At 44.7% G+C, this 8,730-nt stretch overlaps 1 long non-coding RNA gene across 1 annotated transcript; it reads left to right on the plus strand.

Annotated features, from left to right (window-relative positions):
- Window positions 1–7,006: 7,006 nt before the first annotated feature.
- Window positions 7,007–7,842, plus strand: LOC121636856. Its single transcript, XR_006009776.1, has 3 exons — window positions 7,007–7,017; window positions 7,087–7,151; window positions 7,626–7,842. It is a non-coding gene; the product is annotated as an uncharacterized LOC121636856 (long non-coding RNA).
- Window positions 7,843–8,730: the final 888 nt, after the last annotated feature.

The following is an 8,730-nucleotide window of genomic DNA, read 5'->3' on the forward strand; positions in this document are numbered from 1 at the left end:
CTTTTGGTGGTAGGAAGCACTGCAGTACACTCATTCTGTAAACTATCATCACTTAAAGGACAGTCCAAGAAGAGGATATAAAACTGTGGTTATACAAGCCTCTAAATTGAGCTCAGAAGAAAATGTTCATGTAAATATTGAATTCCCTTTTTTTTGTCAAATGTGTAAATAATGTATATATGTGAATACATCTCACTCATTGCACTCTGGTCATCTTGGTGTGTTGATTTGGTTACAACTGTGATCCTCCTTGAGGTGACCTTAGAAACTTCTGATATAGCCTAGCATTTTTAAATACAATTGGTTAATTATACCTGTATCCATAGCATCAGCGAGTTGCATATGCTACAGAATTTTTGGCGAGCTAGCCAGGAGGATCAGTTGGTTGTATTAAATCCACATTGGAAACGAATTTCTCTCATTCTTTTGGGTTAATAGGTTTGTGACAATGGATGTGTTTCTGAAACAAGGTATCAAGATCCCAAATGCTGTATTAGTAGAAGGCATATCAGTAACTGACAGCAATAATGAGGATGTGTTTGATTTTTTAAAACAGTATGGTAAAATAAGCAATTTTGTAATAATATCTGAACCGGACTCTAAATTTGATAAAACACTTGTTGTTGAATTTTGCTCCGGTATTGCTTTAGAAGCATTGCGCCCCAGCTTACCTTATACTTTAGTAACCAAGGACCATACTACTTCCTTTATTATTTCAGATTTACCTACTGTTTGCACCGCGCAGGTTGCGAAGAGCAAAACCACATCGTATCTGTCTGAATTGCAGGATCTAGCAAAGCTAACTGGGATGGATTATGGGGAGGTATTGACAGCCATGATGACCCAGATTGGTCTTTCCATTGCTGCACTTAAACCGGAATCCCCAGTGGAAGGGCACTCCACAGATGCTGAGAATGTTTCATCACCACGAGTGACATCAGAGAGGCATCCATCTACCCCTCCTCCAGTCACCAGAATACCAGGTCTAGCTACGAGAGTGCCAAGTCCAAGCAGCATACCATGTATATCATCAGATCCTATGTCACAACTACCGTCACGGAAATCATTATCCCACCAAGATCTCCATCCACCTGAGGTCCAGCGTTATGTTGTGGAACATATTGTTAAAAGTGAGGATTCTACTTCACATCAGCGCCTCAGAGTGTTTTCAGGACGTGTGCCCAGACCGAATCATGAAGTGGATTTTGAGACCTGGAGAGCAGGAGTAGAATCATTAATGAGGGATCCATCTGTGTCTGATCTCCAACGCACAAGAAAGTTAGTAGACAGTCTTTTGCCGCCAGCTGCTGACATAGTAAAACATCTACGTTCTGACATGCTGCCTGCGGTGTATTTGGAAACACTTGACTCGGCATACGCAACGGTGCAAGATGGCGATGAACTGTTTGCAAAATTCATGGACACTTTCCAAAATACTGGAGAGAAACCATCAGCCTACCTTCAACGGCTCCAGGTTACGCTGAATGCTGCTGCGATGAGAGGGGGTGTAGCTGAAGGGGACATAAATCGTCATCTACTGAATCAGTTTTGTCGCGGGTGTTGGGATGATAACTTAATCACAGAACTCCAGTTAAAGCAGAAGAAAACAAAGCCACCAACTTTTGCTGAGCTGTTACTCCGACTGCGTACTGAAGAAGATCAGGAAGCTGCAAAATCTCTGCGCATGAAACAACATCTGGGGTCAACCAAGCAGAAAGCTATTACCCATGCGCAGTTTGCTCATTTGGGCAGTCAAGATGCTGGGGCTGTAGCTGCCCTGACTAACATCACGCAGAAGTTGGCTCAACAATTAGCTGATATTCAGCAGCAACTGGCAATGTTGACCGCTCCTCTGCCTACTAACTCTCTTCATCAGACCCAATCTTTCAGCCAGCGGTCTGGTAAACTTGATAAAGCTGCTGCACAACCAAACCGCAGAACTTCATCACAGCCCAGACCCGGCTATTGTTTTAGATGTGGGGAAGATGGTCATATTAGACCGCAATGTCAAAATGAGCCCAATCCGACATTGGTCGCGAAGAAGAAGAGACAGTTTGCCCAAAAGCCGCAAACCACTTTCCGTAAGAACCCGTTAAACTAACTTCGGTTCCTGTTGTGGGACAGACAGGGGCCAGGGACCAAAACTGTTCCAAGAAAAAAGACAATGTGGTTCAGTGTGCAGAGCAGTTCACCAAGAAAAACATTCCAGTCAGTTTGCCAAGGGGGCTTATTGGTTCAAAATGTTCAGCTACTGTGATTATTGCTGGAGCCAATTGTAACTGCTTATTAGACACAGGTTCACAAGTGACCACAATTCCTGTATCTTTTTACAATAAAAATCTTGCTGATCAACCTGTAAAATCCCTAGACAACTTGCTCGAAGTAGAGGGCGCTGCTGGACAAATTGTGCCTTATTTAGGTTATGTTGAAATCATGGTAACATTCCCTAAACCCTTTTTAGGAGCTGATTTTGAAATCCCAACACTTGCTCTGGTAGTTCCGGATGTCAGTCCTGAGAGTCTGTCACCGGTGCTCATTGGGATGAACACACTGGAGATCCTGTATGCCCAGTACATTGCTAGTGATTCCACTACTTTTCAACCTAGTACTTACGGATATAAAGCAGTGTTGAAACTCCTTGAAATGAAGTACAAACAGAGCCAGATGGGAAGAGCAGGAGTTGTAAAACTAATAAGCACAACGCCCGTCCTCATTCCCGCGAGACACACTATCGTTCTGGAGGGCTCTGCTAAGGTTAACTCACCAACAGCAGTCTCATGGGCTATGGTTGAACATCCTACCTCACCTTTGCCTGGGGGACTGTGTGTTCAGAATTGCTTAGTCACCATACCACGTTGCGCACCGCACAAGATCCCTGTCGTCATGAAGAATGAGTCAGATCGAGACATCCTGATTTCACCTCTTTCTGTAATTGCTGATATTGGCGAATCACTGACTATTGTATCACAGCAAGCCACAGCTACCACTGCCAAAGGCAGTAAGAAACCTATGGAGTTTAATTTTGAGGATTCGCCAATTCCACCTGAATGGAAAGAATGCATAACATCTCATTTAAATAATATGCCCGAAGTTTTCTCCCATCACGACATGGATTTTGGCTGTACAGACCGAGTAAAACATCGCATTAAGCTCCATGATGAGACACCCTTCAAGCACCGGGCCCGTCCTATTCACCCGCAAGACCTTGAGGCTGTGCGTCGGCATTTGCAGGACCTGCTTGAAGCTGGAGTAATCAGGGAGTCAGAGTCATCTTTTTCCTCACCAATTGTGGTTGTTCGGAAACGGGATGGTAGTGTGAGGTTGTGTATAGACTATAGAAAGTTAAACCTACAAACAGTTAAGGATGCTTATGCTCTTCCTAATTTGGAGGAATCATTTTCAGCCTTAACCGGATCTAAATGGTTCACGGTGTTAGATTTGAAGTCCGGATATTACCAGATCGAGATGAGTGAGGAAGACAAAGCAAAAACTGCTTTCGTTACACCACTTGGCTTCTGGGAATGGAATCGGATGCCCCAGGGGGTAACAAACGCCCCGAGTACCTTCCAGCGGTTGATGGAAAAATGTATGGGAGATTTGCATTTAAATGAGGTCCTGGTGTTCATTGACGATCTCATAATTTTTTCTGCTACGCTGGAAGAACATGAGCAAAGGTTGTTGCGAGTATTGGACAGACTGAAAGAGTTTGGATTAAAGCTATCACCTGAGAAATGTAAATTTTTCCAGACCAGTGTGAGATACGTAGGTCATGTAGTGTCAGAGAAAGGTATAGAAACGGACCCCGAGAAGATTTCTACTTTAAAAGCCTGGCCAGTTCCCCGAAACCTTAAGGAGTTGAGATCTTTCCTGGGATTTGCTGGGTATTACAGGCGGTTTATCAAAGACTATGCTACCCTTGTAAAACCATTAAACCTTCTAACACGCGGTTATGCGTCAATTCAACGGTCCACCAAGAGAAAGAGAACTGCTGGAAACTATTTTGATCCTAAACATTCCTTTGGGGAAAGATGGACAATAGAATGTCAAACTGCTTTTGAACTTGCTATTGAAAAATTGACTTCTGCTCCTGTGCTCGGATTTGCCAACCCTAAGCTGCCGTACATCCTCCATACGGATGCAAGTACCACTGGATTAGGGGTGGTGCTATATCAGGAGCAGGAGGGCAGGCTAAGAGTAATCGCTTATGCTAGCCGAGGTCTCTCCTTGAGCGAGTCAAAATATCCAGCCCACAAGCTTGAGTTCTTGGCCTTAAAGTGGAGTGTCACAGAGAAGCTGCACGATTATCTTTATGGAGCAAGTTTCACTGTCGTGACTGATAGTAATCCCCTCACATATGTCTTGACGTCAGCCAAACTGGATGCCACCAGCCATCGCTGGCTAGCTGCACTATCTACTTATTCATTCAAGCTTCAGTACCGTGCAGGAAAACACAATATCGATGCAGATGCCCTGTCCAGACTTGCACAGAGGGAACAGAAGGGAGACGTCAACTCTTGTGAAGAGTGGGACTTGTCCCAGCATCTCTCAAGGCAGTTGTGCGAGCCTGGTGATGCTGAAGAGGTCTCTGCGGATATTGTGGATGCTATCTGCCAAAGCTGCCTGGTGAGAGCACAGTCAGATCTATTATATCCTATTACTTTAGTTGAATCCCTTTCTCTCAATGTAAACACCATTCCAGATAGTTATCACAAAGAGGAATGCCATGGGTTGCCAGTTATCTCATTTTTGTCCCAAGATGATTTAAGAACAGAGCAAGAAGCTGACCCTGCGATTCGTGAGGTCATTCACCAGCTCCAGACTGGAGAGCTGGTTCCTCCCACAGCTCGAGAAGAGTTATCAGAGTTACCTTTGTTGCTGAGGGAGCTGAACCGATTGGAGTTAAAGGATGGCGTGTTGTATAGGAGAAGGCGGGATGAGAATCAGCTCACCTTTCAACTCGTCCTTCCCCCAGATCTGCGCTCGAAGGTACTCCAATCTCTTCATCATGACATGGGGCACATGGGAATAGAACGTACTCTCGACCTAGTACGTCAACGATTTTTCTGGCCAAAAATGGCGGCAGATGTCGAGAAGACCGTTAAAACCTGTGGTCGGTGTGTGAGGCGGAAAGCATTAAAAGAGAACGCTGCTCCACTGGTAAATATCAAGACTAGTCGGCCTCTCGAACTTTTGTGTATGGACTTCTTATCTCTCGAACCTGACAGTAGTAACACTAAAGACATTCTTGTCCTTACCGACCATTTTACTAAATTCGCGGTTGCCATACCCACCCCGAACCAGAAGGCCAGGACTGTTGCAAAGTGTCTCTGGAATGACTACATGGTCTATTACGGCATTCCGGAGCGCTTGCACTCTGATCAGGGACCAGATTTTGAGTCAAGACTAATTAAAGAACTATGTGAAGTGGCTGGAATAAAGAAAACTCGCACAACCCCATATCATCCTCGAGGGAATCCGGTTGAGCGGTTCAATCGGACTCTCTTGAACATGTTAGGAACTCTGGAAAAAAAGCAGAAGTTAAGGTGGCGGGAGTATGTGAAACCGTTGGTACACGCTTACAACTGTACTAGGAACGAGGTTACAGGGTTCACCCCCTATGAACTTCTGTTTGGTCGATCCCCCCGACTCCCTGTTGACCTAGCTTTTGGTTTGCCCATTCGAGAACCCCAGTTTGTTTCCCATTCAGACTATGTTAAGAACCTCAGATTCCGCCTTGAAGAGAGCTACAAATTGGCTACGCAGAATACACTCAAGTCGGGGCAGAGGAACAAAACCCGCTTTGATAAGCGAGTTACGCCTGGTGGTCTGGAAGCGGGAGATCGAGTCTTGGTCCGCAATGTTCGATTGCGGGGAAAACATAAACTGGAGGACAAATGGGAACAGGATGTGTACATCGTTCTAAACCGTGCAGGAGATCTCCCTGTTTACACTGTGAAACCAGAGACAAAGGATGGGCCAATTCGTACCCTCCATCGAGATCTGCTTTTGCCCTGTGGATTCCTCCCATCTTGTCCAGTCAATGATCCCCCCACGGATGTTCCAGTTTGCAGACCAAAGACTCGCAGTCAAACGAGACTTCGTCCCGATTGTGCTGTTTCCCTGGAAGAAGAGGAGGAATGTAACCAGTTGTTTATTCCGGATTTTGTTGGCCAGCACCCAGTTACGTTCAGTGTCGAAGGTACTAGCCAGCCTGATCCTCTGCCAGAATCCAGTGACATTATGGGGGTTGTTACATCGGCTCCAAGTGACACTGTGGACTCTGATTCAGCACCGCTAAACTCCGTTCCCAGAGTTACTCTAGCGGAGTCATGTGATGACCATCTAGCCGAGTCCCTATCACCATCTGATGGGGAGGAATTGGCAGGTTCTGGTGATGAAGCAGGCGAAGCCAGGGAGCAGCCGGTGGAGGACCTTCAAGGGACTAATGTACCTGGCCTATTGCACCCAGTGAAAGAGGAGGAGATACCTACCCCTGTTTCTGAGGGGATGCCTGTGGTTGAGGTAGCCTTGGGACCGGGGCATGCAGTTTCTGGGTCAGTCCAATCTGGGTTCTTCTGGGATTCTGCCAATCAGAATTCTGCCGATGTGCCTAGTGAGCCTGTCGAGACTGGGGTGTTGCCCAGATGTTCTACTCGGAAACGCCAACCGCCGGAACGATTGCATTATTCGGTGAAAGGCAATCCCTTGGTCTCCGTGGTTCAAACTTTGTTTCAAGGCCTGGCTAATGCTTACACCGAAGTTTTGAGTCATGCTCCCGTGGCTGGCAGTCTACGTCAGTAGTCCTTTTGGTTGGGATGCGACGTGGACGTGCACCGATTAAAGGGGGGAGGATGTAACCCAGTGGTTCAGTTACACTCTGGGTTTAAGGGTAAACTCTCGCGAGATTTCCCGCGAGACTTGGCGCGAGACTTTGATGACGCCTTCGCCTCGGTGTTATAAACATGGCAGTGTATTAGCAGTGTAAGAGCAGCCGTGGGACGACGTAGATCACTGCAGGTATGCGTTTAACCGCTTTCAGGCTGTCTTTGTCTTAAACTGTTGGATATTTACTGTTATGCCTTCTAGGTGTAGATGTATGCACCTTATCTGACACCCTCCCACGGTACATGGCCACTACGAACCGGGGATTGGTAAGTGTCGGATTTGTTTGTAGTATGCTAATGCTAATTTCTAGCGCTAGCGTGCTATGGCTAATATTGTAGTAGATGATGTGTGGGAAATGTTGTATAGCGCGGGCGCTTACTGCTTTCCTCTTTAATGTTCTAATTATAATGTTGAACACTATTTAAAACTAAAATGTTTTATGCCTTGTAGTGTGAAGATAAGAAGTCAAGATGCATCTGATTGTTTATAGAGTACTCTATTATTTGATGTCTTAGTCTAAACACCATTTATTTGATGATGGGAAATGGTATTTATGTAATTATTTATGATCATGTACATGAAGATGTTGTAAATGAAGGTTACTAAGATAATGCAAATGGAGATGCTAATGCTGTTTACTGCTATTTGTTATTGAAGTTGAAAGTATTAGCAATTAGTTTTCTTTAGCATTTGGGGAATGGTGAATGCATTGATGGTAATCATTGGTCCTGTCTATGCAGGCCGGGTTCCTAGACCGGGTTCCTAGACCGGGTTCCTAGACCGAGTTCCTAGAACAGATTCCTAGAACAGATTCCTAGACCTGGATTCACAGCCATGTTGTGAGCCTAAGGATCGGACTCTTCAGACCCAGGATCCAACTCATATAAGATTACCAACAATTGTGATGGCGAGCTACCAGAAAGGATTAAGTTGGGAAAGTACTACGCATGATTCTGTCTTTTGGTGGTAGGAAGCACTGCAGTACACTCATTCTGTAAACTATCATCACTTAAAGGACAGTCCAAGAAGAGGATATAAAACTGTGGTTATACAAGCCTCTAAATTGAGCTCAGAAGAAAATGTTCATGTAAATATTGAATTCCCTTTTTTTTGTCAAATGTGTAAATAATGTATATATGTGAATACATCTCACTCATTGCACTCTGGTCATCTTGGTGTGTTGATTTGGTTACAACTGTGATCCTCCTTGAGGTGACCTTAGAAACTTCTGATATAGCCTAGCATTTTTAAATACAATTGGTTAATTAAACCTGTATCCATAGCATCAGCGAGTTGCATATGCTACATCATCATCAAGTTGAAAGAAAACAGGATGACTATTTACTACTGGTGTATTAAAATCTAGAACAAGCTCCAGTGCCTGAGGATCACCTGGGGGGCAATTACTCATGTCACATACTGCTGGAAAAAGTGAGGAAGAGTATTGTAAGTTGTAGAAAAGAAGACTTACAGTTCTCATTTTCCATCTCTGTTCAGCTAAATCTCCCACCAATCTCTGACTGTTGCTTCAGTCAATTACAGCACCAGAGATTCCTGCTGATTAAATCAGAAAGAACCAGACCAACTATCACATCCAAAGAAAAACTGGTTCTCCTGTAAAATGAACAGGACAAAGGACATCTTTTTGGTCAAGGATTCAACAGTGAAGTTTCTTCACCTGCAGAAAATGCACCCTGGCAGGAAAAATGGCTGATAGGTCAGGAAAAATGTGGACTTTTGATGACACAACCCTTTTGTGTCACAACTGCTAAGAACCAGCCACTATGCATAGAGAACTGGTGCAAAATTGAAATGCGAGGATGCTCTTTGACATGTCACACATAC

This window comes from Melanotaenia boesemani, chromosome 3 (genome assembly GCF_017639745.1).
Source record: "Melanotaenia boesemani isolate fMelBoe1 chromosome 3, fMelBoe1.pri, whole genome shotgun sequence".
NCBI lineage: Eukaryota > Metazoa > Chordata > Actinopteri > Atheriniformes > Melanotaeniidae > Melanotaenia > Melanotaenia boesemani.